Source organism: Leuciscus leuciscus, assembly GCF_965113295.1.
Source record: "Leuciscus leuciscus genome assembly, chromosome: 24".
NCBI classification, from domain to species: Eukaryota; Metazoa; Chordata; class Actinopteri; order Cypriniformes; family Leuciscidae; genus Leuciscus; species Leuciscus leuciscus.
The window spans coordinates 10,018,533-10,026,814 of NC_138723.1; positions in this window are offsets into that span (position 1 = coordinate 10,018,533).

Genomic DNA, 8,282 nt, shown 5'->3' on the forward strand with positions numbered 1-8,282 from the left:
TCAGAGCAAACTCAAGCAGTGTGAAAAAACGACAGCTTCGGCGTCAGGAGCTTATGGAGCATATCACATCATTCCTGAGGGAAGAAGGGGACGAGGCGGAGGCGCAAAGTGTAAAAACTGCCACACCACCGAAGAGATCACCTCCAGAAAACTCACCTCATCCATCAAGTCATTCTTCCTATTCATCACAGTCACCTGACATTGAGTTAAAGGACAAGGACATGTGAGTGCCACACAAATAAATGTAAGCACACCTACTGCAGAGGCAGAGCACTTTAACCCTGGCTTCGTACCAATAAAGCCACTCACTTCACTCCCTTTGTACTCACCAATTTCGTCTGGTATGTTACCCGCCACCGTGCGCCAACACCAACATGCTACAAGAGGAGAGACTGTGCCATTACTGCTTAATACACAGTTTTGCCCTTATTACGATGCTGGAACTGCCTTTCAGTCTCGGGTGCAGCCACAGATAGTAGCTCCCACGCCAACCTACCAGCATCCCAGAGTGCCTTACATCTATACAACAGTGGCACCTTCTCCACGACAACCTGTCGCAGCTCCACCTGCATTCAGTTTTTCAGTTCCTCACTACAATGCCTCCAGTAGCGTCAATGCCTTAAACCCTGCACAGTGCTTCAGTTCCTGCCATGAACATTCCTGCTCTTACAGGCACTTCTCTACAGCCATTGAGCCAGCCACTGAAGCAACCAGAATACTTGGTGCCTCACCGCCCTTTGCATGCTGCCCCCCAGCCAAAGATTCCTGATTTTGTGATCGACAGTGAAAGGGAATTCGCTAATCTGAAGTTATAAGTTAGAACATGCACTGTATTTATGATTAGGACTAGGAAAGATTCACGGTTTTCTTTCATCTGTCATCAGATATTTATGCTACAGCAGTCAGCTTCACTAAATGGCCCGACGCGTGGACATTTAAGAAGGGATGGATGTTTGCTTCAAGTTATAGGCTAGGTGAGTGAAATTATATTTGTATTATCTTGTATATGTGTAATTTTCTTCACATTTTCTGTCTAAAAGTGACCAAAAAGCCATTTAACTCCAGCTCACCATCGGTGTCGCCAAACTGCTCCGTCTCCAAAATGTTCGTACGCATGGGTCAGAGTTTGCGTGCAGGTGCTCAAATTTTCCCGTCAAGTTTGTTTTTATAAATCACAATTTATGCGCCAAAAGTGGTGTACGCCTCTTTCATGGCCTGTTTTGTGCATATAAATGAGACCCCTGGTCATAAGCTATCCTAAACTAGTCAATAGCTAGTCTAAGCTGGTCATTAGCTGGTTAAAGCTGGTCATCAGTTAGTCTAAACTAGTTAGTAGACAGTCTAAAGTATAAATTAGCTGCATGGTCTAAGCTAATCATTAGCTGGTCTGACTACCCATTTTAATATCAGTGTCAGGTAAGAGTAAGATGCTTGTCTAGATTTTGCTGCTCACTTATATGGGTTCATCATAAACAGCCACTTCTAAACTCGAGAAGTTTACTTAAATAAGGTTTTTCATATTTAGTGAACACTGCTGCAGTTGTGTCTGTTCCTTATTCTCAAAATCTTGCTGAGTCACTTCTGTTCTCATAAATGCTGTTTTTACATTGCTACAATGCCATCAGTGCTAGATACTAAACACTGCCCATTAAAGCAAATCTTACTAGTCATTAGTTATACACCATTAGTTATACACCAAAGATGTACACTTATTTCATCAAAGACTAAAGCAGCACCAAGCGGATTCTGGAGAAATCTTCCTGCAATAATTAAAATTTTCAGATGACAAGTGGTCACATACATTGAATCTCAAGAATCTCTGGAGAAAAGGACAGTTTACATTATTCCAGCTTCCTCTGTTCTCATATAATCACGTTTCAGGAAAACACTGATTAGCGTTTGTGTGTGTGTGTGTGTGTGTGTGTGTGTGTGTGTGTGTGTGTGTGTGTGTGTGTGTGTGTGTGTCTTTTTTTTATCAATTTCCTACACCACGCCCGTCTGGAAGGCCTCCTCTGAAGAAGCAGACACAGCCTGTCACAGAAGAGATCTTACACATCCTATGCATGTACGACATATCCTACAAACAGCTTATAGGTATGTATATCCCAAACAAATCCCCCTGACTGAAGGAAATGAGGCAGGTTTGACTGACAAATATTTTGCCAAAAGGTCAGATAATAATCAGTATGGGGCATTTCAGATCAAAACATAACTAATGATTTGTAAAGAAAATCCAATTACTAATTATTATTTATTATTATTAAAAAATCAATACAAATCATGACTTCAAGACACAATTATTATTATTATTTTTCCTCTGAGGAACTTGATGATCAGGTCATGGTTCCCTAAAGACTTAACCTTGTGTCGTGATGTGCCGCTATGGCGGCCACATACACTTTCAAGGTGGAAGTGGACAGCCAGGCCTCCGACCTCTCCTGCAGGAAGGAAACCACTGACCTGACTGCGCATCTCTGTGGGTCTCTGTGCGCAATAATAATAACTGAAAAATAATTGTTGAAGTATTGGGGAGGTATTGGGGAGGTATTGGAGGAGGTATTGGAGGAGGTATTGGGGAGGTATTGGGGAGGTATTGGAGGAGGTATTGGGGAGGTTTTGGAAGTATTGGTCCTCGGATACTCGTCGCCGTGCCAGGCGTGTTGCTCGGTTCCCGGCTCTCCGTTGTCGGCCTGGGATCCCCTGACATCGGCTTTGTCTCCTTCAGCAGTCCCGCGGATGTCCTCGGCCACTTCAACCTTGGCTCCTACCTCTATCGACTCTGTCGTCCTAACTGGGCTCTGGGTCTGTCCCATCTTGCCACTCCTCCCGTCATGGATGCTTCCACCGTCTGTTCCTCCGTGGAGTCTCTGCCGGTCTACCTGCCTGTTATTGCCAGCCCTTCGCTTGCTTCTCTTCACCCTTCACCTACTCCTCGACCTCCTCCAAAGCCCTCGCCCTCCCTCATCCCGTTTGTTTTTTTGTTTTGATTACAGCGCAAGGTCATGCCTTCTGTGAGGGGACGTTATGTCACAAACATTCATTCTTAGTTTCATTATCATGGATTTTTGGTTTGTTTTCACTAGTTTCCTGCCACTCTTTAATTGTCATAGTGATTATTTTTGCACAGGTGTTTATTATTATTTCTTTAATTTGCCTTGTACTTAAGATGCCGCCTGTTCACTCCTCAGTTGTTCAATCTCTTTAATGTTGTGTTGAGTTTGTCTGCCTGTTGTTATTTCTAGTGAGTGACTCGAAAATCGAGTGTGGATTATTAAAGCTACACTGTGTGATATTTTCCCCCATCTAGCGGTGAAATTGTATATGACTACCCAGTGAATATTAGTTTCTGTTCCTTTCAATTCCGAGGGCGTTTTAACTCCTACGGTGGCCGTATTATTCCAAGATTAACATGGCTTCCAGTTCGACTTCGTCCATGAGTGTTCCTTCAAGTGATGAGGTTACTTTAGAAAACTATTACAAAGTGCATTTAGTTATTCCGTCGCAGCACAGATTTATGTTACAAGGTAAACAATATTTTTCACCATTGACATGAGGAAAAGTAATGCAAGTTATACTAGAGGTCATTCTGGCGTTATGCACAACCATGCTATGGTTAGACAAGCAACTATAAAATTTCGAATTTACACGAATTCCCTGTCGAGAAGAAAGCAGGCAACTTCGGCGTCCGTTTTAAAATCTTTGCTCCTCATGAGCTCTTTCCATCTGGGAAAAGTTACTCCAATATTGACTTTGGTCTTGCTGATTGGCCTGTCGCGTTGACGTTTTAATTCTCTCTTTCGCTTCCTTGGCGACTCTGCTACATGTCCTCGAAAATAGGCGTGATCCTCCATCTTCAGCAATCTTTCAAATCTGCCGGCAGTCACGAGTAATCTCCCCCTCGCATTCGTCACGGTGTCACTGAGTGTAAAACGCGAAAGGCGAAGCTTGAATTTCCAGGTATGTCCCTCTTTGGCGAATGTATTTTCAAGATGGAGGCGCAACATGGCTGCCACCATTCGAGCGACTCGCGCGTATTTATTATAAATGGCAGATTTTACGTTTACGAGAATACTTTATTAGTTGGTGGAAGTAATTACACATGAATGAGCACATATACTTTTGATAGAACAAAGTGTTTTTTGCTAAGAATCAACTTAAAAAGTTACACAGTGTAGCTTTAAAGCCATTTTACCTGATCATCATCTTCTTGTTCCTTTCTGCTACTGAGCGTGACACCCGCATGTCATTTTGCATGCATTATTGACAAAAGGGTTCATTTCTTTGCAACCACATGATTAATTTCCTTACACACACAAACAACTTTCATAATTTCTTTTGTGGCTAGTCTGTTTATTCTGGACACAGCATCATCTTGATTAGTTATCCCGGTAGAACAGGAAAGCTTTCAAGATGTTCTTTGCTTTTCAGCAGACAGCCTAACAAGAGCCATTATTACAGAAGATGCCTGTAAGATTGGTTTAAAATAATAAAGTCGTCTTAATGTGGGGGAAAAGATGTTTGATGGAGCACAATGAGTCCTCTTACAACAACATAATCTGATTTGTTGTGTCCAGGACAGTCAGATGTCTGTTTTTAAGCCTATGTTCTGTTCTTTTCTTTTAACCCCCATTTTCTGTATTCTTTTCTGGATAAATATTCAATAAAAAAATATAAATAAAAAAATTCAGAATGTAGAACTCAAAAATAACCAATTCCAGATCACTCATCATGACTCATCGTATTTTATCAACAGTAGCATATTTGTGAAAGTCAACATCCATGACAGCTCACAAGAGGAACATGACAAATGCTAGGAAGCATGAGACCACCTTTCCACCTGATATGTGGTCTCATGGCACACATAGTTCAAATCAATGTAATTTCACCTTCTGCCCATTTGGATCACTAATGATTATGTGGGAACTGGTGTTGTGTGTCTCTGTGGTTTACCCCATACACACCCACTCAGTCATTTGGCAACATCAGCAGCACTTTAAAAATGTTGCTACATTTTGCAACATTTTGGTAAACAGTGTGATGAAAACTTAAACACAGTCATATGTGCTTTTAAAACTGAGCAGCGGCTTTCCATTTAATTTAATGACAGTTAATTTGGAAATTACTGAATCACTGAATTACACTTGAATAATCAAGCACTTGTTTGAAAAAGTAATAATTCTGTAGAAATGTGTTGGACAAAGTGATATGGATCATTAATGAAGATCCAAAGTGCCCTTCACCGCAGTGTCACGTCTGCTTGTTTTTGTGCAACTGTGTTGGCTTGGCATAGATCTGTGTGAACTTTCTTAACGGAATTCCATGTATGCCAATATTTTTTCCTTCCTCCCGCCGTCACACTGTTTGCAATTTGTGGTCACAAATCCTGCAGATTTCCAGCATTTAGATTGATTTGGAGCATGTCAGGTTCTTTACGAAGTTCGTAAACTGAAGAGACAACACAGACTGTGATAAATCAATGTGAAGTTATATAATGCAGTGACCAGTGACAAAAATAGTATATTATCTGTAAAGTATTGTTATAGCTGAACACATGAACACATTTTTTTTTTTTTTTTTTTCTGGATGATGTTTATGGGTAAAACTTTTATTTATATGCAATATAAGTTAGTTCATTTTTAGGACCAAACAGGGTCCTAGAAACAAAACATAATCAGAAACCCAGGAAAACTAAACTAATCAGTGCTGGGAAACAGGAACCAAGGGAAACACAAAATAACATCAAAATAAGAATCCAAGACGTGACAAAATTATTATCATTAATTATTAGTATAATTTATTTATTTTTCTTATTGCAATGTAAAAAAAAAAAGAAAAAACGAAATTAAATTAAATTAAGCTGTAAAGTTTATGGTGCATACGTCATACTATTGGTGGTAGTTCCTTAAAATTATGCTGATTTAAAAGAAAGAGTGCTGCATAATGAGAATTACCACTGAAACCCAACATTTAAAAAAGCCTAAATGAATTACTATGTAAAACAATGTCACAATGCATAATGTTCCTAAAAATAAGCTTAATTTTCTTTATTCAACAAAATATTATAAAGACTATTATATAGTAAAACGTAATCTATTAGTCTGAGATGAGCCAAAAAACATGGCAGTTTTAATACATTTGATTCTGTACTTTAATTTACATTGTCATGTTCACTGATTGGCAGAAACAGAATATCCCTTTTCTGATGGGCTTGTTTGACAGGTCTCAGCAGGAGCCCAAGCTATCAACACCAACCGTAAGAGTTCAGAGGCCCCTCAATGATCATGTTTAGGAGTTTGAGAGTTCCACGTGTCTGGTATGATTTAGGAAAGAGGGCAAGAGGGGTAATGTAACAAGAGGAGAGAAGAAACCAGCTACCTAGTCCACCAGGACACTTGAGTTCAAATGTTGAATGTCTAGCCATCAGAGAGAAACTGGGATGATATGGCGATATTCTCATTGAGATTCTAACACTCAGGTCACGCTTATTGCTGTAATCTAATGCTCACTTTGGTCTTCATCCGTGACCACAGCGTCTTTGTGGAGGGTCTGTCATGTGTGAACCCATTGCGTCTGATCAATGCCCTGAACTGCGATAAAAATCCGTCACAGTGGGGCGTCTCATGTTCTTTCACCCCCGCTTTTGACACACCATTCAACATGTTGTTACATCACATCTGGGAGACCATGTGGCCCCACTTACTCACTTGACAGAACCTATCACTGGGTCAGGTTTTGGAGCCAGACCACCAGGCAATGACTTCTGCTCTCTCTTGACCTTGGTTGCACTTCACCTGGTCTAGATTAATGGTAAACAGAGTCCTGGGTTAGTTAGTCTCCCCCCTGCAGGTCTTTTGTCAAAGCTGAGGCAGTGCAAGTCTTGAGCAGAGGGGGGTCCTATTGTTATTGACTTCCTGCACGTCTTCTGTGCAGGGAAGAGGAAAGGGAGGTTACTGCGTGGTTTGGCAGCCATTCGCAAGAATATATCAATGGAATTAATCTGGGCGTATTTCATCAGCACATTGAAATTTCTGCAGCAAGTTGTGTCATTTCTATGCTAAAGGAACTGCATTGGTTAAACTGTGCTCAACACATACAATATTAGGGCCAATGACATGACATTCATTTTCCCATTAATTTATTCAAAAGTACATTAAAAATGCAACTCACATGTCTTCTATTTGTATTTGTATTTATTTTGATCTCCATTAGCTGTAACAAGTACAGCTATTCTTCCTGGAGTCAAACTAACATGCTTCTCTTCAGACAGTTTTACACCAGTTTTTCACAACACCACACACCTTAACAATGTTTAAAAACATTGGCATGTCTAAACACCACAAACCCCCCACCCACACACACACTCATGCACTCCCACACACATATACACACAGTATATACAATACATATACATAGGACCTGATTTCTACAATTATTTCAGCAGTAAAAGATAGATTACTTGACTCATAGTTAATTAGTACTATCATATCATAGCCCTTACAGTAGCAAAAATTCATCATTTAGACAAACATTAGACATCATTGTGACTGACTGCAACCTTAAGTTTACATTCAACTAACACGAAAGATGCTTTTTCACAAGGACTTTAAATTGGTATTTGCTATTTGCTGTAATAATATCACTTGGCAAAATGTTCCAGTTATACATTGCTCTATACATTACTGTACTTTTTCCACAGTTGGTTTTCACTTTGGGTAGTTTGAATCTACCCTCCGTGGCATGCCTGGTTTCATAACTGTGTTCATCAGAGCTAAAGCATAGCTTTTGCTGAAGCACATTTGGAATTTTGGTAATGACAATGTTTCTTGTCAAATTTAACAATGAGGCTAATAATCTCTCCTTTACTTGTAACCATGACAAGACATTATGCATCATGTTCACATTAGTTCTTAGTGGGCATCGAAGTGCACACCGAGCTGCTCTGTTTTGAACTGTTTGTATGGCCTTTATATGTGCTGCTGCAGCACAAGACCAAATCTCGGAACAGTAATCTAATTGTGACAGTACAACAGTTTTTATAACATCTGCAGTCATGTTAAAAGGCAACATGTAGGAACACCTTCTAACCATCGAGAGACCTCTACCCATCCTGCGTACTACTGCTTTTATGTGACTAGACCATGATAATTTATTGTCCACTTCTATACCAAGTAGTTTGGTCTCTTGTACTTGTGCAACATTTATATCCTTGACCACAATATTCAGTCTGGGTTCATTCAACAGCATGTTTCTGGTTCCAAAAATTATACTTTTTGTTTTACTAA